The sequence below is a fragment of the Podarcis bocagei genome (genome assembly GCF_964188305.1).
Source record: "Podarcis bocagei genome assembly, chromosome: 4".
Lineage (NCBI taxonomy): Eukaryota > Metazoa > Chordata > Lepidosauria > Squamata > Lacertidae > Podarcis > Podarcis bocagei.
Window position 1 is genome coordinate 85,074,210 of NC_138128.1, and position 27,693 is coordinate 85,101,902.

The 27,693-nt window shown below is 42.5% G+C and overlaps 1 protein-coding gene across 11 annotated transcripts in view; it reads right to left on the reverse strand.

Moving 5' to 3' along the window:
- Positions 1–27,693, reverse strand: part of ZMIZ1 (zinc finger MIZ-type containing 1) — a 375,238-nt gene that overhangs the window by 208,316 nt on the left and 139,229 nt on the right. For 10 of the 11 annotated variants that reach the window (XM_081191309.1, XM_081191313.1, XM_081191312.1 and 7 more), the window contains one exon: positions 1,858–1,939. The exons of the other annotated variant lie outside the window; for it this stretch is intronic. The gene's annotated coding sequence lies outside the window, so the exon portion shown is untranslated. The remainder of the gene's footprint in view (positions 1–1,857; positions 1,940–27,693) is intronic. 11 annotated transcript variants of the gene reach the window in all.

A 27,693-nucleotide genomic window follows, 5' to 3' on the forward strand; every position in this document is an offset into this window, starting at 1 on the left:
AGTAAATGTATGGTTTATTCCATCCGTGTGAGTGACTGGTACTGCCAGAAGGAATGTCTAATGATTGCAGATGGATGTGGAGGCAGAAAACAGTCTTGAGTGGGAGAGAAGTCAGTTTGGTTAATAAGGGCAACAGAGGCTATGCAACTTTCCTTTGCAGTAATTGCACCTATTACATTCTGAGCCGGCTGCAGTCTTTCACCTTAGAAATCAACAGTTTTGAATAAAGTAAAAACAAACAAACTAAATCTCTTATTTCTTAAAGTTCAATCCCTGCCTACAGAGCAGCAGGTAAAAACAAAAACAAAAAACCAGGCCAGCACATAAACAAACAAGGGTACAAATTGTCTGGACAAGCAAGAACCAGCCACAGATTGCAATCTCTTTCCTTATCCACAGCAACCACTATTGCCTGTCTCTCAAAAAGCTCTGAAACTGACCAACCAATTTGCATCCAATGAGAGAGAAGCCACAAACTCACTGACAGAGCACATATTTGCATGCTAAAGGTGTCAGATTCAATTCTTGGCATTTCCAATTTAAAGGATCAGGTAGCAAGTGATGCAATAGACAACTGTCCCAGACCTTAAAGATCTGTTGCCAGTCAGAGTAAGTAATATTAGGATAATTGGAACAAAGAGTCTGACCTGGATACTTCTCATGTTTCCAGGTACTCCTTTTTTACTGGCTGTAATAATAGTTTTGTGCTTTAATTTTACATAGGTTACATGCAGATCCAAAAGGTTGTGCCCCCCCCCCCCGGCCAGCCTCATGTGATGCTAAACAACCTGAGCAGATGGCAGGCAGGACCAAGGCACATCTGCTTGCTAGGATTACTGTCATATTAGACTAGATCAGCCACTCACATCGGCACAAAACAAGCAGACATTCTTATAGAAAAGGAGCCTAAGGAGAGAAAATAGGGCTGTGCAGAACCTCAGGAATGTTTGACAGCACTCAAGGCCCAGCATAGGCCTGGCTAATATGCAACTATGCAGTGTTACGCTGAAGAGGTATACCGAGCCTCAGGCATGTGCACTCCCTCATCCCCTTCCCCCTCTTATGCACACGAGATGAGACATTTCTATTCACGGTTTTTAACAAACCACAGTTTCCCATTTTGTCTCAACACGAGAAACTGTGGTTCATCAAACAGCTTCTCATCTTCATCCCTCACATGGGGAAGAGGCAGAACATGAGCCCAAGGCTCCTCATGCATGGTGTCGTTACACCTGAAATGAATCATACCAATAGCTCTTTAACTAGTGCATTTTCTGCCCTAGGCTTTCTGGGTCATCCTCGCAGGGCCACAACTACTATTATTTTTACTTTTGTATAGTATAGTAGTGTCTACACATCTCCGCCCTCTCTGTCCTCCATTCAGACAAGCAAGAGCCATTGTCATAGTTCAAGGACACATTTCAGACAGGCAAAAACACTCAAGGAGAATGCAGAGCAGGGTGGTGATGGTGTGGCATGGGGAGGGACGGAGGAGTGACCTGGAGTGAGTTCTGGTGGTCAGGGCTGCCTTTGGCACCTGGGCCTGCAGTTCCCCATTCTTGAGCTATCATGGGTATGTGTGTGCATGGTGTCAGCCCAAGGCATTATGCAAAAGGCATACCCCAACCACCCCCAGCTAGGGCCAACATGCCAAAAGGTCTTGCTGCATCATTCAGACACCAATTTCTGCCATTTATCTATGGTGCCTCCAGGACTAGGTTGCTTCGCTCTGCTGCATGGCAGGGCCAGCTGTGTAGCATGCAAGATATACTTATCCTTACCCTAATTTCTTATAATGGAGCGAGAATGAACAAATAACCTGTATGCATACAACTGGTCAAAAGAGAAATATCTTACCAGAGTGTTCCACGAGCACTTCCTATCTAGCGGCAGCTAATGACTAGGCCCTTTGAAGCTTCACATAACAAGATCCAATTTCCTACAATAAAAAGGCACATTATTACCAAAGGTACCAAGCATCTGCATGCTCACAATTTGATTGCAGGACAGAATATACAATGTCAAGTACCAAAAGCTCAATAGGCTACTGTTGTCTGTCCCTGACACATCCACTTTCCCTCAATGGCACTAGGATGGTTTGCCTGCTACCCACAATGGATCTTCTTCATTCTGTGCTCCAAAGTAGCAGTTTAATGGCACCCATGTCATGTTGGGGAGAGCTATGGCCACTCCCTTGAAGCCAGGATGTCCTCTACAAAGCTGCCCCATAGGGCTGTTTCATAAATATTCCCTGCATACAGGTTGTACTTGTGGAACATTTTTTTTTTGGGGGGGGGGGGGAGAAAGCCTCATGCTCTTGGGCCATGTAGCGAGAACAGGCACCTACGTATGTGAATCCCAACACAAGCATGAGTATATACTCTCGTTTTGCAGTGGGCAGACCACGTGTGTGGGGCTGCCTGAAAAGGAATTTCTCCATAGGCTCCTAATCTCATTCAAGGCAAAAGTTCTTACATGCAATAGGGAAGCGTGGGTGTTTAGTTCCACAGAAGCAGGTTAAAAAAGAAAAGAAAAAATGAAGGAATGAAGGAACTCCAGATGCTACAAATTAACATTTATTTGAGCTCACAGCAAATGCCATTTGTAGCATGTGGAATTTCCACTTCCTTTTTTGGGGCCTGCTAGTTGTGCCACTCCATTTCTGTGGCCATTCCACTGTAGCACTGCATGTACAGTCTATGTAGCATGGCTTTGAGCAACCCTACCATTAGCCCATACTGCAGGGGCAGCCAATGTAGCTCTTCTCCAGGTGTTGCTGGACTCCCAACTGCCATCAGCTCCAGCCAGCATAGCTAGTGGTTAGGGATGATGCCAGCAATGGGCCAGGGGGCGGTACCAGGTTGGCTAGCCCTGCCACAGTCATTACGCGGCTCTTTCTTTTAGAGCCTCCTTTCCCAACCTGGTGCTCTCCAGACATTTTCCCATCAAGACGAAGACAAAGTTTACCAATTACCCTGGCAAATCACAGTGTTTTCTGGGGAAAGCTATTTTGTCAATGGGTTGCTTATAGGCAATGTGCCTTCTATGTGCTGTTTTAGCAGCCAAGCATGGTCTCCTAGCAGGCTGTCTTCCATAGGTCTGAAGAGCCACAGTGGGAGAATGTCCACAGAAATATTTATGAATTTTCAAACGACCATCGATCTTGACTAGATTAATGCCAAAAAGCGCTATCGTTGTCCGGTCTTCTAGGTAACACTCCCCTATCTCAAAAACAGCCTAATTAAAGGATCACCTACTGGATGGCTTCGATCTGTAGGACTTGCACTTCTACCAGGGCCATATAATAGTCATTCTGCATTATATGCTAGGAGGCAATCTTTCAGTTCAGCAGTGAGATTCTTTGAAACTCCCTGCCTCTTAATATTACATGGATACTCACTATACTGATTTAGATGCCAGCTACAAACATTTTGTTCTCAATTTGGTTATATATAACTAAATAATATAATTTAGTGTATATATATGCTTGAAATTTGCTAATATTGTTTGAAATGGCCCTGTCATTTACAACTAATACCTTATCAGTGTATTTTTTTTATTTGGAAGCAATTATTTTCACTCAAGAGCAATGCTGACAAGCTGTATCTCTGTATTCTCTTCCTTACCTACCATTACTGCTGATTAACTGAAACAACCCTAAATCTGAAGGTTTATTTGAAGCTGTCTACATAAACAGCCTGAGATATTTACTTTCTGTAAGCAAACTGTTTTACTTGCCACCCCTTTCAGGTAAACTGCACATCTTAATGTGCAATAATATTGTTTGTATGTCAGCATGAATATGTAACAGCCCCTACGCTTTATACAGCTTCAGCACTACTGCAATCTTTGGGGTTTTCTGGGGGCAGCGTGCGCTTCCTGATCCAGCAGAGGGAGCACAGAAACAGCCAGTGGAGGCAAAGCAAAATTATAATTTGTGTTCCTTATTTGTAGGCGATGCTGAGTATTTATTACAGGGAAGATCTCTGTGTTGCAATAAAGCAGAGGGTGTGTTGTTCCTTGATCACAGAACCAGGCTCACTGTTAACATAAGACAAGGAAAGGTTTTGACGTATGTTTACTTTACTGGCCTGAGTGTCCAGCAAAACAAAGTGAATTGTTGCAGTTTCTGTCATCAGGGAAGTACAGATTTCTGAGCTACAGATTCTGCAGGAGAGTAATTAGACAGCCCTAACACAGTGAAGATGACAGCTACCAGGAACACCACAGTCAGGCAATGTATTGGGAGTAATTTTGTTGAGAGGCGATCAGAATCAACTGGGAACAGTGAAGAGAGCTCAGACAAGCCCTGGGTCAAATCATACCAATGCATACAAAGTCAACTTAAAAAAAGAGAGGAAGTATATATTTCAAAGGTTAGATTGGAAGGGATATTTTAAGCACAAAACAAACCACAGGTTTCCAGGAAAGCAGATGTGGAGAAAATGGACTAGTGAAGAGCTAGCAAGTAGAAGGCAACAGTGGAAATGTTTCAAGCCCAAAAGGGGCCATGGAAAGATATTAACACGAGAGAAGCAGCACCAGGTCCTGGAAAGCAAGAAGTTTTGCAGCTGTGAAAAGATATGAAGCCAACAGTTGGAAAACATTTAGATTTTGTTCAGAGAAATTATAAAGGTGCAAGGGGTGGGGACAGATACTCCCAGCCTCAACCTCTCTGGCACACTTTCCTCTTTCTCCAGTAGCAGCACTATATCTTGATTTTATTGCTTTCTTGGTGTGTTTTATTATGTGCATTGATCCTTGATCCTGCCCTTGGGTGGTTATTTTTAAGGGTGAGATATAAATGCATTAAATAAATAAATGCCACTCCTTTACCTCATGAAAGGGCCCAAGAGAGGCATGGCCAGGATGCTCCCCAGAGGTTATTTCATCTCACCTCAGGTGACAGCAACAGGGAGCCCTATCATCTGCCCCTCACTTCCAATACAGTTTAAAGGTGCGATTCTTCCTGAGTAGTGAGGACAGGAAATGCACCTGGAACACTCCACTGTGCGGTTTCCAACTTCCTATGACTAAGAAAACTGGTCAACCATCTTCAGCAGGTGCCCAGGCAAAGTGGGCCAAAGGATGGCAACACACAGCCACATTTGGAACAGTGACACTTTCCCTGCACACTGTGTCTCCAGACAGGCTTCTATAGCACAGGGCAGGACTGGTGGGTGCTGAACACCCTTAATCCAGCCCCACAAGTCACCTTGCAGGGACACAATGTTGTGCTTGACACAGGGTAACTGCCAACAAATAAGTTCAGAAAGTTGTGGGTGTTTTCTGCAATTCCAACTACTCAGAAAAAACGCCCACAAGCTAAGCCCCCTTAAAATGAGAGACATTCATTTGAGGGACAGCCTACCCAAGAGCAAAAGTGTGAAGGATCCGGGACACAGATTGAAGGAGCATCATCTTTGTATTGCAAGAGTAAATATCAACGCTCTCCTAAGACAGCCTCATATAAAGGCTGGAAAAGATGTAGCTAATTCTTTCAGCAACTTGCATGTCCTCAGAGAAGCCCTGCTAGGATATTGCAGGATCTGGTTCTCAGGTGCTTACCCAGAGAGAGGCAATCAGGCAAGCAGTTAATAAGGGCCTGTTAGCACATGTTAGACTTGGCACCAAGAGAACAGGTGGTGTTCCAGAAGAGTGGAGCTTCAGAGGCCTTCCAAAAAATCTGCCCTGAATACCTAGAGGCTTACAAGGATATATTTCTAGATGCACAAATCATTGCTCCAAGCAGGGTTGCCAGTTTGCTACCCAGAAATTTGCTCAGACCCTTTACAATTCCTCATGAAGCATTTGCAGCTTCTCCTGTCTCTGTCCCTCTCCCTGTTCCTTTCATTCCCTGCCCAGAGACACCCCCCTTCCCACATTTGCCTTACTGGCTTTGTGGCAGGCCTGCAGTGAAAGGCAGATTTGGTATTGGGGACGAGGGAGGAGGGAGAGAGGAGGACAAAAAGACCAGGGGAAGAACTCTGCAGGAGAAGCCACACATGCTTTGTCTCATCCTTCATCAGTTTTTGGGTTGTTTTTTTAAAAGTACAGACCAGGATTATAACCCGGCAATCGTGGTTTAAAACAATTCTTTCCCTGCACCCCTACTTCTAAGTCGTCGTCGTCATCATCATCATCCTAACGATAGACGAGACAAAGGGGAGGAAGGGGGCAGCTTGTGTGCTACGAAGAAAGGTCTGGGGAAGTGGTCTGCACTATGCACTAGCATATAAAACTTTAAGTGAGCGTTAAAGGGGAGGGGGCTGCCAGCCAACCACTCCTCTTAGATGCTGTCCCACAGTGATTGATGGTGAGGGAATTAGAAAGGGGCCTAGAGACTGTGAGGAGCCTGGTACTGTATGTCTCTGGGTGTAGCACATGGCCTGGGGACCCTTTACAGGGCTTTGAACCTATAAGCCTACAGTGGGTAACCGTTCCCCTCATCCCAGAGCAGACACTTTGGTGTCCCGTCCACCTTGCCTCCTGATGGTCTCAAATGCAACTTCTGAAACTTTTAACCTTCTCCTTTCCAAAACAAATTCTGAAAAGAGGCTCAGAGCTGAAAGGGAAATGATTCCCAGTGGACAAAAGTCTACATTATTTTCTTCTGGTTATTTAGCTCACTCTATAAAGTGTTTCGTTTAGAAGATCTAGCTTGGCGGAATATGCTCAAATAGTCATCTTCAGATCTGCATATCAATATTCAGGGTAAGCAGCATGCGGAAAACACGTTTTTCTGAATAGGCAGTTGGTGTTAGCTAAACTGGGTAGCCAAGTTATTAAGTTTCAGAAGGTACAGAGCAGCAGAACAATGAATCAATCTAGTACTAAACCTTTTGTGCACTCCTGCCTCTTAGCACACCTATCACCCACACATTTCTACCACTACAGAAAGCTTTCGTGTCCTTGTCTGACAGAGGAGAAAGTTCATACTAAGCTGGTGGAACAGGTTTTTAATGCCCTCTTGGCAAGGTGCTAATAGATGCAATGCTACCATGAACATTTTCCTCCTGTCGTAGGCTGAATGATATTTATTTATAATGCACTGGCTCATGGCAGAAGACTTAAAAAATATATATTTTTTGTATTTTAGTTTACATAGGTATATGATTATATATAAACATACTGGAAAACACAAAAACATATTTCCCCCCTGGCATCCTCCACTGGGTATAATGTGCCTACGCTAATCACTGGTGGCACATTTATGTTTTTGACAGAAAAAAGAAACAGGTTTCTTTCAATATTCAAAAATCTGCAATAATTTGTTATTCAATACAGGTGATCAGACAAATGGCTGTCTACATGAATGAACTGAAAAATACATGAAGATTGAACAGCAATCATTATACATATCCGGGGAACCTATGGAACTACAGGTGGGGTTGAAATCCAGTTCCAACAGACCCAGATTGTGTGGTCATCATCTGAGGCCCTTCTTCATGTGCCTTCTCCACAAGAGGTCTGGAGGGTGGCAACATGAGAATGGGCGTTTTCTACAATGGCTTCCCGCTTGTGGAATGCTCTCCCCAAAGAGGCTCGCCTGGCACCTTCATTACATATCTTTAGGTGCCATGCAAAAACGTTTCTCTTGAACCAGGCCTTTGGCTGATTAACTATGGCCTTTTAAAATCAGGTGGAATGTTTTTAGTGTATTTCTTTTTTTTGGTTTGATATATCTATGCAGGGTTTTGTGTCTGTCTCGTTGCTTGGCTGTAAGTTGTGTTGAGTTGCCCTGCGCAAGATACGGCAAGTAACTAACTAACTTCTCTAATTAGCTACATCCTGCATGACCAAAGGTCAGTGAGGACTGGAGTTTTAGTCCACCAGCATTTAGGGTGGGCAGGGCAGGTTTCTCATTTTTGCAATAGATGGCTGCATTAAAACAAACATCTTAGGCCACTGGTCATATTGGTAGTATGGCACACAGAAGGGGATTTGTATGCAGTGCAACATTGGCCTGTACATCATGTTTTTGGTTTTTTTTAAAAAAAGGATTTCACAGGGAGAGGGTGACTAGCTGCAAATGCAGACAAGTCTTCTGTAGTTTTAATGCTAAAGCAGAATAAGAAATTTCAGCAGGTGCACCTTTGCTCACCTTGATGTGGTAAGCAATTCTCCCTTCTTATCATTAAGATACAAGAGCCCCACTTTTCCCTTCATCTTATAAACCTAGAGGGGAAAAGGTAGATGATGGTGATGATTTATTATTTGTATCCCACCCATCTGAACAGATTGCCTAATCATATGGGCATATATGCTTTCTTTTTTTAAAAAAAGTCCTCTTCTTGCAGGTCATAATAAACGATGGATTCTGTGATTGAAAGTGCTGTAGATCAGTCCTAAAAGGAACCAAATCTGGGTTTGAAAGACCCCCCCCCCAAGAGAAATTACAGAGCTGGGGAGCTGCCACCAAGAATGCCATACCAGGAAAAATAAATATGCAATATTTCACTTCATGGTTTGGGGTATTTGAAATTCAGATTTTGTGTACGTCTCTATTTTGAGTGTATTTATATTCCCTTTCTCCCCAAAATGTTTCTGCTCTAATTAAAAGACAAAAATGCCTAGCAAATCACACCTAAATCCCCCTCACGCTGGCATGGATTAAAATGCAACAAATCCTGAATACAAATAATGTAAGATTTTCTTAAATTCTACTCAAAATTTGTACTTTTTGCACTATAAGGAGGCTGATATTGAACAACAATAAACATTGAAATTGGGTGAAGGAGATGCTGTCATTTATTTGTGGAGCATAACAGTGTATTAATAGTATTACTCCCTTGTCAGGCAGTGTACAGCTCAAATAAGCAGCGCTGGGAGTAAGGCATTAGAGCTTTACGGAAAGTGCTACAAGGTTAACACAAGGGAATATTTGCAAGGGAATAAAGACAGGAAGAAACCTTTGGGAGAGAATGCCCCTAGCCTGGGAGTTCGGTGATTGGGAGGAACCAACTATGTCCCCATTTCTCCCTAAGCAGTGCAACTCCTCTTCAGACTGAGCAGCAGACAGATCACAGAAGAAAGATATTTAGCTGTCCCTTAGCTGCCTGCCACTTAAATATGCTCACTTAATTGCTACCCATTGCCCTGCCTTTCTGGGTCCCACAAAGACTATGGCATTAAGTACCTGGCACTCATTTGGTTTCCAAGCTTAGCAGCAATGAGGTGCTTTCTGCATCAAAAAAAGAAGTAGTACAGGTCCATGAAGTCCAGTCCCAGCAACCCAGAGAGGGAAAGAAGTGAGATTGGTTTGTTATGAAAGAGGGAGTTATCAAAGAATCCTTTGGAGTCACATAGCCTGTGTACCTCCCTCTCCTCCAGGCAGCAGAGAAGGTTCAGGAAATTAATTTTACTGAAGTGTTGACACTCTAGCCGGTTTGTGACTCAAAAGAATGCCCAAACATTTAATAAGCAGCTGCATTTAATCAAATTTCCTACAACTCCTAGGTGTGGGCTAACTATGAAGCCCCTCGACTCAAATTCTTGGATGGTCCACAGATTGGCATGGTGCTACATCTAAATCTGTACTGTGTTCCCCAAGAATGTTTGAGCAAGTTCCCTTTCTATTTTCCTACTCAATTTTAGAAAGTCCTGTCTTACAGTACTAGTTAAAATACTGATGATCAGACACTAGCCTTTTAAAATTCAGGGATCAGAGGTGCTGTTCTGTTTTCTAATAAAGGGAAAGGGGATTTGACATACATATTGGAGGATCTCACCAACTCTCTCTCTTGCCTGAGAAAATTTCACATTTAAAATTGAAATAAACCCTCCCTACACTAACAGTGCTTTAGCAGTGTGATGAAAGTAAAAAGAGAGGGGAGGATAGAGTTTTTCTTTCCTCATAAGTTTGGGATTCATCCACTGAAAGTGATTGTCATGAGATGAAGGACAGACAAAGGGAAGAGTTTTTACAGTGCACAATGAATTCTGAAATTCACTGCCAAAAGATGTGGTGATGGCCACTAACTTGGATGGCTGTAAAAGTGGATCCAGGGAGGATGGATTTATCCATGGCTGCTAATTATGATAGCTATATGCTATCTCTCACTTGAAAGGTAGCATGCCAGTGAACATCAGTTGTTGATGGACAGCAACAAAAGAAGTTCATTGCCCTCACGTCCTATTTGTGAACTTCCAATAGGCATCTGGCTGGCCATTGTGGGAAACAGGATGTGGAACTCCATAGACCTTTGGTCTGATCCAGCAGGGCTATTCCTAGTGTATAGACAGCAGGCACAAGGACCCAGTGGAGGCCAAGGAGGGTACCAGCCAAAGCAATGGAAAATGCTCCATGGCCATGCCACTATCTTGCCCTTTCCTTATGGGTTGAAGCAGGAATAAGTAATGTGGGGTTATAAAACAGTGCAAATCCTGTGAACTTGTCCTTTTCAGCAAAACTGTGCAAGGTGCTGTCTTGTGATACTCCTATATGACCACTGAACTGGATTGTCTCCTGGTAATGGGAAAGACCACAAGACTAAGGAACCTAGTGCCTCATTTTGAATCAAGAATCTAGCCTAGATTGAACTAGGCCTGTGGATACACAGATCCTTTGAGTCTACTTCAAACACGGAAGGAAATAGTTTTGTGCAGCAATAACCCTTGCAATTAGCAGGCAGTGTCAAGCCTTTGGATTGACCAAGCCTACTACATATATTCTAGCAGGATCCTGTGCTTTTGTATTGTCAACAAAGCAGAGTTTTCTGTTGGACTTGGGGATCCCGGACCATATTTTAGGCCTGGCCATGACACAGATTCCTAACTAGAATACCTACAGAAGCTCTTTTTCCTTCAATTCATGTGAACGTAGCCACAGTTGCCCTGTTCAGCTTAGTTGGCACAAATACTTGGTGGGCATGAACATTCTGCTTGTGTCACATCAGGTTTCTCTTAGGCAGGGCTGACTGAATGCCCCAAAGGCTTGTTTGTTGAGAGCAGAAGTCGCCTTAGATGAAATAAGAAACTGTAGGCAGGAGGAGTCCTTCAGAATTAACACTTAAAAGCAAAAAAACTGCTAGTGCAGGTGACTCATCAGCTAGTCTGGCAACTTTTGTTGCTTTGAGAATCAGTGATGGGTGGATGACCAAGAAAGAAAGCCCAAATCTGCATGAACAAGGTTGATATGAAAGTCTAACAAGGGGAAGGGCAAGAGTGTTTCAGTGTCTTCTTAAACAGATTATTGCTACATAACAGCACTTAACCACCCACCTAAGTGCGAGCCTCAGTTTTAATTTTCAAATGAAAGTATCACTCATAGGTGCATAAATGCTGGGGCAAGATTAGACTTGCTTGTTTTTAACCATTCAGTTTCTCTCTTTCTCTCTGGTGAAATGCAATAAGCGTAACTTTGACACCAAAATTATTACCCTTCAAAACACAGAGGGTGCTTTTAACTTTGCACATAGCAATTATAGGCAATTGTTATTTTAAAGTGTGAAGGAGGACAAAAATATCCAAAAGACAAACTTGTTTGATTGAAGGATTCCAGTCTGGGAGAGTTTTACCTGCAGACAAGCCAAGCACCGTCTCCCCCCCCAAAAAAACCACACTTGCTAAATCTATCCCAATTTCAACCCAACAAAAAAAGTAGAATCCAGAATCAGTAATGCCAAAAACCTTTAAATACTAAGACCTCAATACAACTAACAGGAAGTTTGCCAACATAGGGGAAAGATAATGAGTGGAAGGAAGAGAGAAGTATATACTTGACTGGACATTAGGAATATGCAACTTGTTAATTCTCTCTGAAAGGTTCCATGTCACTGTTATAAAACATATATTACTTATTATTTCTTTCTCCTGTTATTGTTTTAAGTGCACATACCTCTCTGCTTGGACTGCTGTGCCAAATAGGTATACCAAAATGTGTGGTAACAATATGCACCCTTCAGGTATATGAATGCCACCCCCAAGCTGCAATCACACAAACTCACACACCCAGATGGCTGTCATGGAGTCCTTTGTATATAGCAAAAACATCCAAGACAGCTGGTACCTGAAAAAGCAGGTCCTCGTAAACACAAAGACCAATAACACAATTTCCATAAGGCACATGTATGTAATGCATTCACAAATATCATATGAGTATTCTAATTCTCCTGTGTCAGCCTGCTAAATGAACAACTTTGCAGTGATGAGCAGGAGGTCTGGCAACTTCCAAACAGTCCAGACTCCCTGGAAATGATTAATTCTACACATCAATTCCTAAGCTTCGTCACTAACTCAAGTGATAAAGGGCTTGATGAGGGCCGAGTGTCCAAAAGAAACCCACCACTCAACACAAAACTGATTGCCCCAACATCATGGCTACAAGAATACATGTGGGAAATAGGAATTGAGCTGCAAACCCAGGGGGTGAGTGGCTAGATGCAGACATTCCATCCCCATGACCCCAACATGCAATTTGTTCAATTATAACAGATGATATTCAGAATTCTCTTCAAGTGATTTATCAAAGGAGAAGTTACGCAACTTGTCCCTTGACTGGTAGCCCTGCATATACATTCCAAGACAGGAAGGGAAAGCTTTAGGATACAATCCTGGGGCTTCCCTTCCTAATGAAATGCTGTCAGCTTGAAGAAATAGAATTTATGAAGAACTGACAATCCAATGAGACAGCTAGAAAGCACAGAAAATACTATAGGGTTGTTGTATGCCAATTTCCGTCCTCGGTCATGAAAATAATGGCTTGGGCCTCAAATACTGCAGTATAGCTAGAGGTAAAGCAGACCAAGAAAGAGCGGAAAGAGTAGGGCTTCATTAGCCCACAAAATGCCAAGGTGCCTTGGAAAATCATGAACATCACCAAAATAGGTGCACTAGCATTCTATCTTATAGTCCATCTAAGTTACTAAGGGGGTGGCCTCTGCTAACTGACAAGTATTTCTCTGCAAAGAATCCCATCCTACATCTCAAAAAGATCTGCTATATATTACAGGCTGTCAATTCCCGATAGATTCTACTGCAGAAAGAGTGTGAAGACAAAGCTCATTCACCAGCTATGCCTCCGGGGTTTTAACTGAGGTTTCAAGGTTTTAGCCCTCTACTCGGGATTTCCAGGAGAAGCAGTTATATATCAAGAGCGAGAAGCCAGAAGCAATGGAAGCAAGCTTCCTCTTCCAGCTACATTCTTTTCCCTACTTTCTGCAGAAGACGAAGGTGTAAATACCAATGAAATGAATGAAAGCAACTGAAAAAATATTGCAGAGGCGACAATGATCCTGCCCTGAGCATCATTAAGAAAGCTACCCAGCTCTGATGTTACTTGTACTCTCAGGATCTGAGCTTAAATGGCCTGCAAACCCTACAATTTACCCACACTAAGATTCCATAGTCCCCTGGTTAACTGGAGGTTTTTGTTTTGTTTTTGTTAGTACTAAAATATAATATTGGCATTTTATGCTTCTAACTGGTTTTGGGGGGACATTAATTTGTAAATGTTTAGCAAAATCTACAAAATTGGTTACTGAATGTTCAGAACTCTTATTTCTAAAAGAAATTATTTAAAGACACCCCACCTTGCTGCAGTTTTTTTAAGAAGTTATGGGGACTCTGAAAACAAAACAGAGATTTTCGGTGAGAGAACAGAGTGCCTCTTTCACTGTGGCTGTCTCACTTACCGGAAAACTCATGTCAATGACAATTTGCCACACGAAAGCAAGGTGCTGAGCCTGACAGTAAAATGCAGTTGTGAAAACCTGTGGCGCTAGCTTCACCCTGCTATCATTCTCTCTATACACAAACGTAGAGTTACATTGCCGTTTTCAACAAGGAACCTGAACAGATGGCAAGCCGGGTATTACATGCATGCTCCAGAGCAAGGCTTCTCAAAGAGTCACAGCAGGCCCCTCTAAACCGGAGAAACGTTGCAGAAAAAAGTAAAGATAATTAAGGCCAATTCACGTGACCGTTTGTGGGGGGACGGCTTATTTTCCACCAAGGCTGTTTTTTAGCCAGCTTAGCTAAACATAAAGATGGCAAAGAAATCCTTTGAGCTCTACAACAGAGTGATTTAGCAGGCTTCTGCCATGGCATCCAGATGCTTGGGCTCTTCCCAAGGTGTTTCTGTCCACCCCAGCAAATATGGCTAGGGCTGCATTAGATAAAAAATCTGCACTAATACCTCAAAATAAGGCTAAAAAAAGAAGAAGCTGGATTCCATGACCTGCATAACTTATGTACATTTAACATAAGTACTTGATTTCCCTCGTTTTACATAATTTATTCTGTTCTTGGTAGGCATAGGGTAGGGGTCAGAGGGCTTTGCGAAATAGCAGAGCCTCAACTTATGACCTTTGGAAATCTTATTCAGCCTTCTGAGATGTCCATATACTTCCAAGCATTTCCTTGCAGTCCTAGGGTTGTATGCAGTGCTGCACTAGTGGGGTTGTGCTGGCGCAATGGAACTTCCATTTTCCCTCCTCCCCCAGCACTGAATCCACTTGCCCCAACCCTGGTGAGCTGATTTTGAGGGTGACCCAGGGGGCTGCAGGGGACAGGAAATGACTTTCCATTGCGTGCATGGAAGAAGTACCTTGCACTGGTGGAGCTAAAGCACTGGATACAGCCCATAGTCTAGTTTTTTAAAAAATGAAATAAATAACAACAACTCAGATTTTCAAGAAGCTGAATTCTGTGAATTCTAAGGAAATCTTCGGGGGGTGACCATGGCCACAGAGGGTCCTAATAGAGGCCCCATGGCAGAGGTGCAGGCCCCAGCGCAGTTGCCGTTACAGTGCGCACACCCAGCTCACTGTCATGACATGACGTCACAGCATGTTGCATGCACACCAGGCAGAGTAGCAAGGCAGAGTAAGGTCTTTGAGCCTGAAGGCCCTGGAGAACCACGTTCAAACACTAGGTCAGCCTACATAATCAGATGTTATGATGACAACTCTCTGGGGAGTTCTTCATCCTTTAAAAAAATAATAATCAGGGATGGAAACCTGTGGCCCTCTAGATGTCCATTGGTCAAGGATTATGGGAATCGAAGTCCAGCAAGATCTGGAGGATCACAGGTTCCCCACCCCTATTTTAAATTATTTTAATTGGTTGTCTTTATTTTTAGTACATTTATATATTGCCTTTTTAATCAAAAAAAGATCCATGTGTCTGGGAGTTCCAGGTGGTCTCCCATCTTGCTACTGACTAGACCTGCTTGGTTTCATCAAGGTGGCTGCAATGTGCCCCCTCAAACTTCCTCCGTGGACAATTCTGACTCAACATTGGAGTCCTGTACGCAAGCCCTATTTTTTCATAGAAGTAATTTTGCATGCTCAAGAGAGAGACTGCCCTATATTCATATGAAATGCACAGGAAATCAGAAGGGATGTATGTCCTATGTTTTATGGGAAGAGAAAAGCAACAACAAAACAGTCACACATCAAGTATTTATATAAGAATGATAGTTTCATTAATTACACAGAGAGACATTTGCAGTGATTTTCCTTCAAATTCTCAGTCAAATGTGCAGATTTGCAGCACTTTGAACTGTGCTGCACCAGTAATTGAGGATGAATATTTTAAATCAGTCTTGAATCACCGTACTCCATATAGACCAAATGAACTAATAAGTTGTTCATGTGTAGACTACTAATGTGCTTCCCCCTCCCATTCCCTCACCCTGACAGATGGAGTGCAGTCTTGAAAATTAGATACATTTGCTATTGGGAATTTTCAGAAGAGAGACTTAAAGGATAAAAAAAAAACCCTTCCTATTTATAAGAGAGCCAAAATGCCACAACAGTCTGTGTGTGCTTAAAATAAAAGAAAATGTATACAAACTAAAGAAGATGCTTATCCAAACATTAAAAGATTGTTATGTGCACATCACAGGAAACAAGTCCCTATATTCAAATGGTACATTCTAGAGACCTTAGTAAGGGTGAATTTATTCCAAAATCTTTCTGCTGTCACAGCTAAGCAAGAGGACGTCATCACAATATTTTCATCCGATAGGCACATGTCAAGTGATAGAATTGCACAGCTGTTTGCATCATCAGACTATTAACTTGGTGGGGAATGGGAGTTTTTGCAGGGAAGACAAACACTTGCCTGTATATTATTTCTTCCCTAATTAGACAAAAAAAGCTCCCTGTTCTGGAAACTCCTACTGGAGGTCTGCCAAAGTCTCAGCTTGAGCATTTGCTAGAGGCAACCCAAGGTCTTTGCAGCCAGGTAGGTGTGATAGCTCAGGATTAGTAGAGTCTCTCTCTCTACTATAGGTCAGAATGAACTATAAGATGAGGACAAAAATAGGCTTATAGATAGTTTATATATGCTGCCCTTTTCAGTGGGAGTTGCAAGTAAGTCGCATTCAGAGGTCTCATTGTGAATGTGATACCCTCTGATCTTTAGGCATAAAAAGTAGAAGAGAACTCAGAACACTTTAACTTTCATGAATGAAACTTCCCTCTAAAAAACAAAAAAGGGCCTTTGAGAAAGCTCTTCAGTGAGATATTGATCACAATTTTTCTATAGGGCTTTTATAAAATAAGATGCATAGTCAAATCAACTCTATTTTATTCTGGAGTCATTAAACTAGAAGAAAAAAATATTCTGCCAATTCACACTAGTGTGTGGGTGTGGATGTAGGAGCTCTGCTTTGCACGCAACAACTCCAGTTGCATTCAGAAGTCTACATAAGCAGGTCCTTTACTATTCCTGTAAAACGTCACAGCAAATTCTGCAATGCAAGACAATGATGTGAGCTGGACGTTTAAGAGAATGAGACATCTTCAGCTCATATGCACTTATTCTACATATCCACATTTTGCCATATCAACTATGAGGACTAAGAGCTGACTTGCATGTATTTCATAGTAACTAATCTCCCTTTGATGCTTTTGAGCAATACTATGGGGCATTGCTGGGCTCCATTAAGAGGGCCTTAGAACTCCCTGTCACTGCTCCTACACCTCATGCTGCCTGTTCACTTCTCTTCTCCAGGAATGGGAGTGAACAGCAAGAGGAGGAACTGCAAGCTCCGCATCCCTTGCCCTCTCCCCCTGGGAGATGGTGAGGACTGGGCCCCAAAGGGAGAGGTAAGCAAATGGGCAGCTGCAAGAATAGTGATGAGGTCAGTACTTTGAGAAGTAGGGACCTGCAGACAGAATCTTGCTGAAGTAGTCCAGCCACAAACGAGCTTCAGAACCTGCCCACCGAGTGTGGCTGATTGAAGATTTTGTTGTCATCTAGGATACCACCTGGCCATTTATTTCACACTGTGGCCTCTAAACTGGGCACCATGGCACCCACAGACACCCACCAATGCCCTGTCCCTCAGAACTTTTTTTTAAAAAAAACAACAAAACCTTTAACAAGCCCTTTTGAAGGACTTGGACACCTGCTTTTTTGTTTAAGAAAGGGTATGCATGTTTTGCTGATTTGCGTGAGGAGTGTTGCCAGCTTTTATTCTGTGAAATGGCCATCTGTGGTCTCCGCAACAGTTTCCTAGATTTCCAAATGTGCCAAAAGGTGGGGCAGCCCCGATGTGACACATAATACAGCATTCAGTCCCTAGTTTTCGTTTCTCTTTTGCATGCCATATCAATCCAATGATTTGATTTCATTAAACAAATAATCATGAAGCTCTTCTTAACTTGATAGCCAAACACTATGTATTACAGATAGCAAGCCTCTGTCTTTTGTTTTGTCTATAAAGCCTGAACAAAGAGCTCCACTTAGTTGCCTCAACAAGAACATTATTCTTTAGTGCTGAGGAAAGATCAAAAACAGCAAGTAAAAAAGTTGAGACACTTTTTTTTTATCATAGCTGAGCAGAAAAAGTTACTCCATGTTTTAAGCCTTACTGCCTATTTCCCCCCAACACTGAATTAAACTAAGACTGCTGTCTCCATTGCCTTAAATTATTAGCTAATTAGCCCTGACTAAGGGACAACAGTGTGTTTGTGCTGGCAAGCTGTGAAAAGAACACTTCAGCTGGGAAGATCAATGCCATTTTTTGTCCGACTTACAATAAGAAAGCTGCTGGCCTGGGTTATGAGTTTAAACCATCTTTCATTTGGCAGACAAGACGGTGATATTGACAGATCAATAGAGTAACTTTATGACAGGCTGCTGCTTCTGGACATGGTTGAATCATATTAAAGAGGCATCATTCTTAAAACCGGGAAAGTACATTTGGACAAAAGCTACCTGACCTTTGAAAATACTAACACAGTCCTTATATAAAAATAAAGCCATCAAAAGCATGCAGCCAAGAGCCTCATCAAGAGAGACTCATCCTTCAGCGACAGAGAGTGCGAGGAGAAGCATTACCTGTGCCCTGTTAGGAATAAACCAGGATTCCCCTAGTAGTATAAATGCATATATTCATTTTGCAGACGACATCAAACTTGGGCACAGACAAAGGAAGTCCGGGCCAATGAATGAGGTGAGTAATCTCTGAGCAAAGTTGTCACGAGATCACCTGCAACAGCCAGACCCTAAGTGTCCCTATTTCCTTGATTTAGAGAAGCCATGCCGGTTTCTAATTTGATCCCAAATGTCCTACTTTTCCTGAGGATGTCCCTATTTTCATCGGAGAAATGTTGGAGGGTATGGAGGATATTGAGCCGTCTGCAAGCAATCCTGTATAGGGAAGTTTTTTAAAGTTTAATTGTGTTTTTATATATGTTGGAAGCTGCCTAGAGTGGCTGGGGCAACCCACAAAGTTGTGTGGGGTACAAATAGTAAAATTACCATTATGGAACCAGACATCCCTCATTTCATCGGAGAAATGTTGGAGGGTATGCAACAGCTAGCTTGGAGGATTCAGTTTTGTCTTTTGCAGGACTTAGAATTCGGGCCCTGGGAGATCGAGGGGTCCTGGAGGCCAAGGATAGCACTGCCACGGGGTGGGACAAAGCTTTGCAAGAGACTGAAAAGCAGTTTAAAGGCAAGTTCTTGACATTTCACAAAATGTCAACAAATGTACAGTGTAGCAATGATATCATACATGCTTGTGCATTGCATTCAGGGTCGTAGACTGGTCTCATGTATCCAAGGTCTACCTGAAAAACAGCCGCTTCGGTATAGCACCTACACATGCATGCAACTGCAGCCACCAGTTCTAATACTCTTGGTGGTGGTGATTTTTTTAGAAACCACTCAACTCCTTCCCTTTTGTCTACCTTCTATTGGGATGAGTAAACACCACCAGCCAAACTTTCAGGTTGTGCTTCATTGTAATTATGCTTGCTGAGAAATTTTTCCCAATTTGCAAAGGGTGGCTATGCTAAAAATTGAGGCTCCACCTTCATAAACACTTGTCACATGAGGCTACAAAGGGGTCAATTTCAAATAAAAATGCCTTTAATAACTAAATCTACATTGGTGAAATGAAAGATTTGAACTTGTGTTCACCATTTTTTTCCACTTCTTCATCCTCTACATTTTTTCATTGTACTCCATAGAGATGAACTTTTAATTTCCCAACAGCCTTTTGACATGCAGACTTTGAGGGATTCCAAACCCCCCCCCCCACTTGGTTTCCACCCAGTGATTCTGTTCATCAGCGACAAAATCTCTGCCACAGCATGGAAACCCTCCAGAGCCAAGCCCAAGAGACGATTTCAGAGGACGTGGAGTACGCCTGCAGATAATGCCTCTGGTGTCTGACTGTGTTAGGAATTTTCAACAGGCTGTTTAGTCCTAGGAGCAAATATCCTGGGATAGGTTTGGTAAAATGTAGATTTCCACCTTAAACATTAAGGGCTGCTTTCTTTCCACAGAAAGTGAAACTGCTGGCACAAAATGTTCATAGTAAGTGATGAGGTTCCCCCCCCCCTTTTAAAAAGACTCCTTGAGTGTGGCTTATTTTGCAGTAGTAGCACTAATAGTAGTACTACTAACAGGCATTCTTCAGCTGCATTCAGGTCAGCGATGGGGAACCTACAGCCTTCGAGAGGCTGTTAGACTCAAATTTTCAACAGAAACAGCCAGCATGGCCACTGGTGAAAGATGATAGGAGTTCAACACAGATTCCCCATGCTTGTTTATAACATTAAAGATGTTTTAATATATAATCTTGGTAAATGTTATAACAGCCCTGTAAAATAGTATTGTCATTCACAAATTGCAGGTGAAGAACTGAGGCATAGATAGCATTTTACCTAAGGCTACATGGCTAGTTCATGACATTGGAAAGATGTGAAACAGACACTTAGTGGTTCTCAAATCTCTGTGTCCCAGTGTGCATGTAATGCAAAGCCAAACCATGACTTACTGCAAATCAGTAAGATAATCACTTTTCACTCCTCCTGTAGTCCCGCTGCTGTCACCCTATCAAGGGCTACACCATCGTTTGGCTTAGCTTAGCATTTGAACAAGGATTTGTGGTTTGTCTTGCTCCTGACAAGCTGTAACCAAGGTTTGCTTTTGGTTTACCACTTGTGGTTTGTCTAGGACAGACAAATCATGAGCCCAGTTTCAGAGGAAATGGTAATCCAAAACTATGGCAGCACAGCAGCAGCAAGACTGGGGGAAGGAGTGAAGCAGTGAAATATTGCCTCATCCCCTCCCTAACCCGCAACCCTCAGCTAAACCATGGTTTGGGTTTACTGTTACATGTGAACTGGTTCAATCTCTTAATAATTACCACAGGGATGGAAAGTAGATTGGAATCTACTGGCAGAGCTCAGAATAATTTGCAGTAGATCAGAAAGAATTCTGATTCTCAGTTTAACCACAGTAATAACAAAAGGGCTTTCCCCCCTTTTTAAAGTGAGGCTGCTGAGATGAAAAAAGCTGGGGGTGAGTTGAACATGGACCCCACTGAGTCAGTGGGACATATTCATGATTTAACTTAATTCTTATTTATTTCAATGGAAACTAAGTTCAAATAAATTAGAATGGATGCATCCAACCCTCCCTCCCTCCCTCCCTCCCTCCCTCCCTCCCTCCCTCCCTCCCTTCCTTCCTTCCTTCCTTCCTCCCTCCCTCCCTCCCTTCCTTCCTTCCTCCCTTCCTCCCTTCCTCCCTCCCTCCCTCCCTTTATGGTTTCCTAATAATAAAAGTTCTGTAGGCAGTTTGTAATGGCCTGGATTCAAAGTTCTCTGACCGTCAGTCCAAACCCTGAAGAATCCCACATTGAAGGTTCCACACAGCTGACCACTCCCCAAGCATCACACTCTGGAGATGACCATCCAAGTATGACTGGAACCACTGCAAAGCTGCTCCAGAAGTATATTATGGTCAATGGTATCAAAAGCCGCTGAGAGGTCAAAGGGAATCGACAGGGCCACATTTTCCCTGTCTCTCTCCCAACAGAGGTTACGATACAGGGTGACGAAAGCAGTTTCTGTGCCAAAACCATGCCTGAACCCCAATTGAAATGGAACTTGAAAATCAATTTCCTGATAATAGTCCACTCAGTGGCTGCTAAATGAAATTTTCCAGTCCAAACAGAATACCTGTTTCTGGGGGCTATTAACAGGGGAAGGATATTTCCTTCCTGATCTGCTTTTGAGCTTCCTGAAAGCACCTGGCTGTTATTGCTGGATGCTGGACTAGAACTGTAGAATTGCAGAGTTGGAAGAGACCAAGAGGGTCATCTAGCCCAACCCCCCTGCAATGCAGGAATACTTTTGCCCAATGTGGGGATCAAACCCACGACCCTGAGATTAAGAATCTCATGCTCAACCAACTGAGCTATCTCAGCTAATAGGCCTTTGGTTCAGCCTGGTTCTCTCTCATGCTCTTAAGCAGCTAGGTGCCCAGTGTTCTTTCAGTATTGATGAGGAGCACGTCAGAGAGCTGTTGTTTTTAATAAGATAATCCACAAACCCTGTGAAAAATATCTGAGAGCCACTAGCCCAAGCAGGAAGCAGCTATTCAGGTTTGCTACAAATGCCAGCATATCATTGCTGATAGAAATTCCCATGAGAGTTTGTTAAGGAAAAATCTACCCTTACCCCCCCTGGGATACTGACTCTTGATAGGAACATAAAAGTGTCTGTAAAATTGATCCCCTTGTTATGCTACCATGTCAAGCAAACATTTAAAAAATGAGAATCAGATTTAAGATTTTTATGAAGATCTCCCCCCCCCCTTATTTGCACAGCTACAGAAATATTATTATTTAATATTATAAAACAAATTAAATGCATGAAGCAAATGGCAGGCTAAACAGTTTAATACTAGCAAGATAGATAAAGGTCATAAATCACATCTTTCAGATGGATGAGATTGTGGGCATATTCTTTATTAAGTGGAGATAAATGTTCTCTTTCTCATTCCCTAATAGGTTATTCTTACGTAACTACAGGAAATGTTTCCAGGTCAATCTGGGGAGGATTTGGAAACACAATGCTAATCCTGGTACTGAAAACTTAAACGATGAAAGCACATTTCCTAAGTGTTGCACAACCGTTTAGCCACAAGCTGAAAAACTCTTGTTAAAATAGGACAGTGCCCAGATCAAAATCATGTACTGCCCAGCATCCTTTGCAGGTGACCCCAGCAATACATTCTGCAGTAAACTCTAACAATCAGAAGAAAAGAAACAAACAAACCCAAACCAAACAAGAAAATGCATTAGGCTAAGCACAGATGGTGCTGAGCTTCAGGGCACCCTGCGAGGGGGAGGAGGGGGTGGCACTCGGCTTTATCCCTCTCCCCCACTCTTCTAAGCAACTTCCTGCACTGCTTCTAAGCTCTACCTCTTTCTCTAACCTTCTCTAGCCATTGATGCTTCAGGCCAGACAGTTCCCATGGCAGCCAGTCAACAGAGCTGTGTATACTCCTCACTTAAAAAAAAAATAATAGCAAAAAAAACCCCCCACCACCCGTACAATTCTGCATCTAGGCTGGCCAAATCACATGACGAGAGGCTAGATCTGTGACCCGTTTAACTGATGCAAATCTGCAGAGTTTCTTTTGTTTTGCATAATTTATTCTACAATACAAAATATATTTTGGTTTTGCTAGTTATGGGGAGGAGAAAGCATGTCCTCCCCAAACACCGGAAGCTTTATTTAATCCTCGAAAATGCTTCTGAATGCATCCTTTGATGCAAAGTTTAGCAGCCATAAGGGCTAGCTTCTAAAAGATCCACAGTGTGGATTGCCACATTAATTGATTTTAACTTTTGATTTGACACCTTCTCCTGGGATTATTATTTTTTTTGTTTAAATTTTTTTTAATGGATATTTGTATAAGGACAAGTTTAACCATTTTTATCCAATTTGAAATTTGATTTATTTGACCACAATTTACATCATTTATATAACTATTTTAATTTCATGATGTTACAAGCTTACTGTTGCATAATATAATTCTTCTTCTGCTACTACTATTATTATGTTTACAACAACATAATCAGGAGGACAAGAAGTCTGGTTTTAAAAACATGAACAGTGACAGCTCAAGAAACCAGATTCTCCACCAGAACCACAATTTGCTAGTTTTCTACACTAAGGTTACCGTTTCCCGGGGACAGTCCCCAGATTTACAAATCAGTCCCCTGACAAAATCCATATATTTAGTAGGAAGTTGAAAAGTGTCCCCAGATTCATTGGGGAAAAAATCTGGTAACCTTATTCTGCACTCTCAAGGAATGTGTCATACATGCTCCAATGGCTCTTTGTTCTAAAACAGGGTGGTCCAACACACAGTCCAAGGCCTCAATGCCTTTTTTGATGGCTGCCCTCCTCAGTCCTCACACTGGCTTAGCCAGTTAAGTGAGACACCAGGCTTTGGTAAGGAGGCATGAGGGCTCAGAGTCCCCACTCCTCCTTCCCGAAGCCTAGTTAGCTCTTTCTCAGCTTTGGGAAGGAAGTGGAAGGGCTCTACAACCCTGCCAGAGCCTTGCCCCTTCTTCCCAAAGCCCAGCACCTGACTAAGTCTGGGTAGGGCCATCAAATTTTGGACTTGCACTCTCTGCACCAGCATGCACACGCAACAAGGCAGTGTGTGGCCCATGGGTTGCATGGAGAAGTACCCCTGCAGCCCACTCGGTATGAAAAGACGTGAGAGGGCCCTGCAGTTATCCAACAAAATGGCCAGGCAAGGACTGCATTAAGCATTGGCAATAGCAATAGCAGGGAGGAATGGAGATTAGCAAGATGTTGGCTGCTCAGCATAACTGGCAGAGCTGGTATGAGGCACAAATAATCCATTGCCCAAGCTAATATATGTATTAGGCTAGACAAGAATAGATCACAAGGCTTCAAGATACGTTCAGCGAGTGGAGGGGAACCTGGAAGAAAGAGAAGGTTGACCATTGGCCAATCAGGTCCAATCAGTGGCATTTTCCGGCAACTGTGAAAATACACTGTTATGTCCAGTTTTAAGTCCCTTTTTCCTTCAAGCAAAGAACTAAAATAACTATTATTAATACCATTTACCAACAACTAACTTCACAAGAAAACATTTTGCTCTATCTTGATTAAATTCTTGTTAATAGACCTTTAACTGAAAAACCAGTCAATCACCATTAATATACCCATTGTTTGCAAGCATTCCAACTTTGTTCCCAAAGCATATACTAAACACGGATAAGGGAACTGTGACTATCTCACAGCATTTGCTTTCAGTTTGAGTCTGTTAGGCATGCCCCCATTCCAATCATTTAATTTCTCCTGTAATAATCTTTCAATGATTTCTTTACATACACATTTCTAAGTTCTAACACCTCGAATTGTATTATTATTATTATTGTTATTATGGAAGAAAGCAAAAGGAAAACGAAAAAGCAACTGCTGTTGATTATAAGTTGGCAAATTCACTCAGCACTGTGTAAAAATAAAATAAAAAATTTATGTAAGTAGAATAATGTTCTGGGGAATTCCAGTTACCTGGACACATGCTGTATTGTTTTACCTTCAGAACTTATGAAATCGCAAGCACTGAAAAACTTTAATAGAGGCAATACCTCCCAATCAAATCATTGTTATTATTGTTTGATTTAGCACTAATGGCACACCTGGCATAGGGGAATCTGATTAAATATGATTAGGAATCTCTGCTTTTTGACAGAATTAACTGATTAATTGCACCGCTCTCAGCACCAATTAATATTAAATGCTATTAACGTATTTTTATGCAGTATAAAAAGAGAGTCTTTTGGTGGAAGAAGATTATGTGAACAAAAGGCAGTGTGATTACATTTACTCGCATTCATCTCAATATGGTCCTCTCCATCTATTACTTAGTTATCTCTTCTCTCTCTCTCTCTCTCTCTCTCTCTCACACACACACACACACACACACACACACGTATTTCAAGGTCCCTTTACCTGAGATCCCTTTAATGTGGAGATGCCAAAGAAATTGGGAGGTGGACCTTGGCGAGGAAACCATATCCTCTGCAATTGAGCAACATCACTTCTCTTCTATATTCAGCTTGCGAGTTCATATAAAGTTGGACCCAGACTTAATTGTACTTAGACTCACTGAAATCAATGGGACATGATTTAGCGATGCCTAACCTAAGTCCCACAGGGCCTCTTTCAGTGGGTCTAATCTATGCATGACTAAGCCTGGAACCAACTGACTGGACTTATTTTTTCATTATATTAGTCTATAAAACAGGGGTACTAACTGGACGCTTGCGGGCTGTGTATGGCCCACCAAGAGGTTTGGGGTGGCCCATGTAGTTTTTGACATTTCGGTGGCAAGTTGGCAGCTTTTTTTTTTAATGGCAATCTTGTTCAAATCCATAGGAGAGGGTAGTGGCAACCCAGCTTAAAAGCTCATGCCGTTGTCATGGTCACCTGTGCGTTCTGCTGAACCCAGCTCCCCAATAACTGCAAAGGCTGATTTACCGCCCTAAGCAGTGAACGGGAACTCCCTGCTCCCTGCATCCAGATCCCTTTCCTTCCCACCCTGTTTGCCCAGACTTCCAAATTACTATGCAGGAGAGTGCCCCTGAGTGACACAGTCATGAGAGGACTGTCAATAATGCCACCACTATTTTTTTTCTTTAGCAACATTCCAAAAGCACTGATTACACTGAGGGTGGGGAAGATAAGACAGAGGGGGGAGAAAAGTGAGCAAAAAGGATCCACCCTCTCATCCTCTGCTATGTGTGTGAAATCTAAATCTGTGTGTATCTATATATCTATACAAGGGGCGCGGGTGGCGCTGTGGTCTAAAACCACAGAGCCTAGGGCTTGCCAATCAGAAGGCTGGCGGTCTGAATCCCCGTGACGGGGTGAGCTCCCATTGCTCGGTCCCTGCTCCTGCCAAACTAGCAGTTCGAAAGCACATCAAAGTGCAAGTAGATAAATAGGTACCACTCCGGTGGGAAGGTAAACGGTGTTTCAGTGCGCTGCTCCGGTTTCACCAGAAGCAGCTTAGTCATGCTGGCCACATGACCCGGAAGCTGTCTGCAGACAAACGCCGGCTCCCTCGGCCAGTAAAGTGAGATGAGCACCGCAACCCCAGAGTCGTCTGCGACTGGACCTAACGGTCAGGGGGTACTTTTACCTTTATATATCTATACAGATATGTATGCTGTGGGAATTGGTACACAAACATGCAACACATGACCCTCAAAGGGGTGGCCAACTCTCAGCTATAAAGTATCACGTTATACAAACCTTTGCAACGCCACCTTTGCAGCCTAACATGAGAAATTACAGGTTCACGATTAAGATAACGGTGCTGAAATGGGTCAGGGAAGCCTGTCATTATGGGAATCAGTCATTTAACAAGCATCTTTGAGAGGGCCAGGTTCAAAATACCTTCAGCAGTAATGGGGCATGCAAGCAGGAGCTAGATTGAATTCCAACCACAAAATAAAACCTTACTTTGTAACACAGCGTTTAGTTCCTATGCATATATTGATTCGCTTTCATTTGGATGGATTTTACTTTGGAAGCCTCTGAACCAGCTGTTGAATTCATCATAGTTTTGTATTAACCTACAGGCATCCTCTTCTAAAGACAGTATTGGCGCAGGTCACTCTTTTGATTTGCAAATAGTGTTACATTAAAGAGATACTCTTGTTATAAGACTCCCTTGCTTAATCTGAGTATTAGAAAAGAAAAATAAAGGTCAGTTGGAAAGCAGGTTCACGCCAGGATTTTCCCCTGCTAGTTAAAACCACATGGTACTAATAACTGTTTACATAATCCCCGAGAAACTTGCAGCAAATTGTGTGAGCTGAAACATGAAAAGGGGAGTAAGCACCAGATTATGTTTAATGCAAGATATGAGCCTCCATATATATCTCTTTTTTTAAGCTGTCAAACTGATTTTCTTTTTCTTTAGATCCTTCAAATGATTCTGTAAATTTCATGAAAACGGCTAACTTCTGAATGTCAGTCACCATGTTTAGTAAACAATCTAGATTCATGACTTCATAAGAACAATTCTCTTTAGTTGTTTGTGCTGTTTTTAAAACTATTTTAACTGTTTTATGGTACGTTTGTAAATTGTCTTGAGACACTAATAATAGGGGGTGGTGATGATGATTTTGGTGAAGTGGAGCATTCCTAGTCAATTTTTTGTGTGTGTGTGATTTCCAGGCTTCTTCTCCTTTACCACTGACTCCGAAGCTATCTGCCATGAAAGGGGCTGAAATGTACTATTAAAGATTAAAATGTGCGTGTCGGATGCATCCTCTGTGCAGCATGGATTCCTCCCTCCCCTCACCCAAATATGGGTGATTGCATCAACCTAAGGGATGAAGGTCGGCAGTTCGAATCCCCACAACGGGGTGAGCTCCCGTTG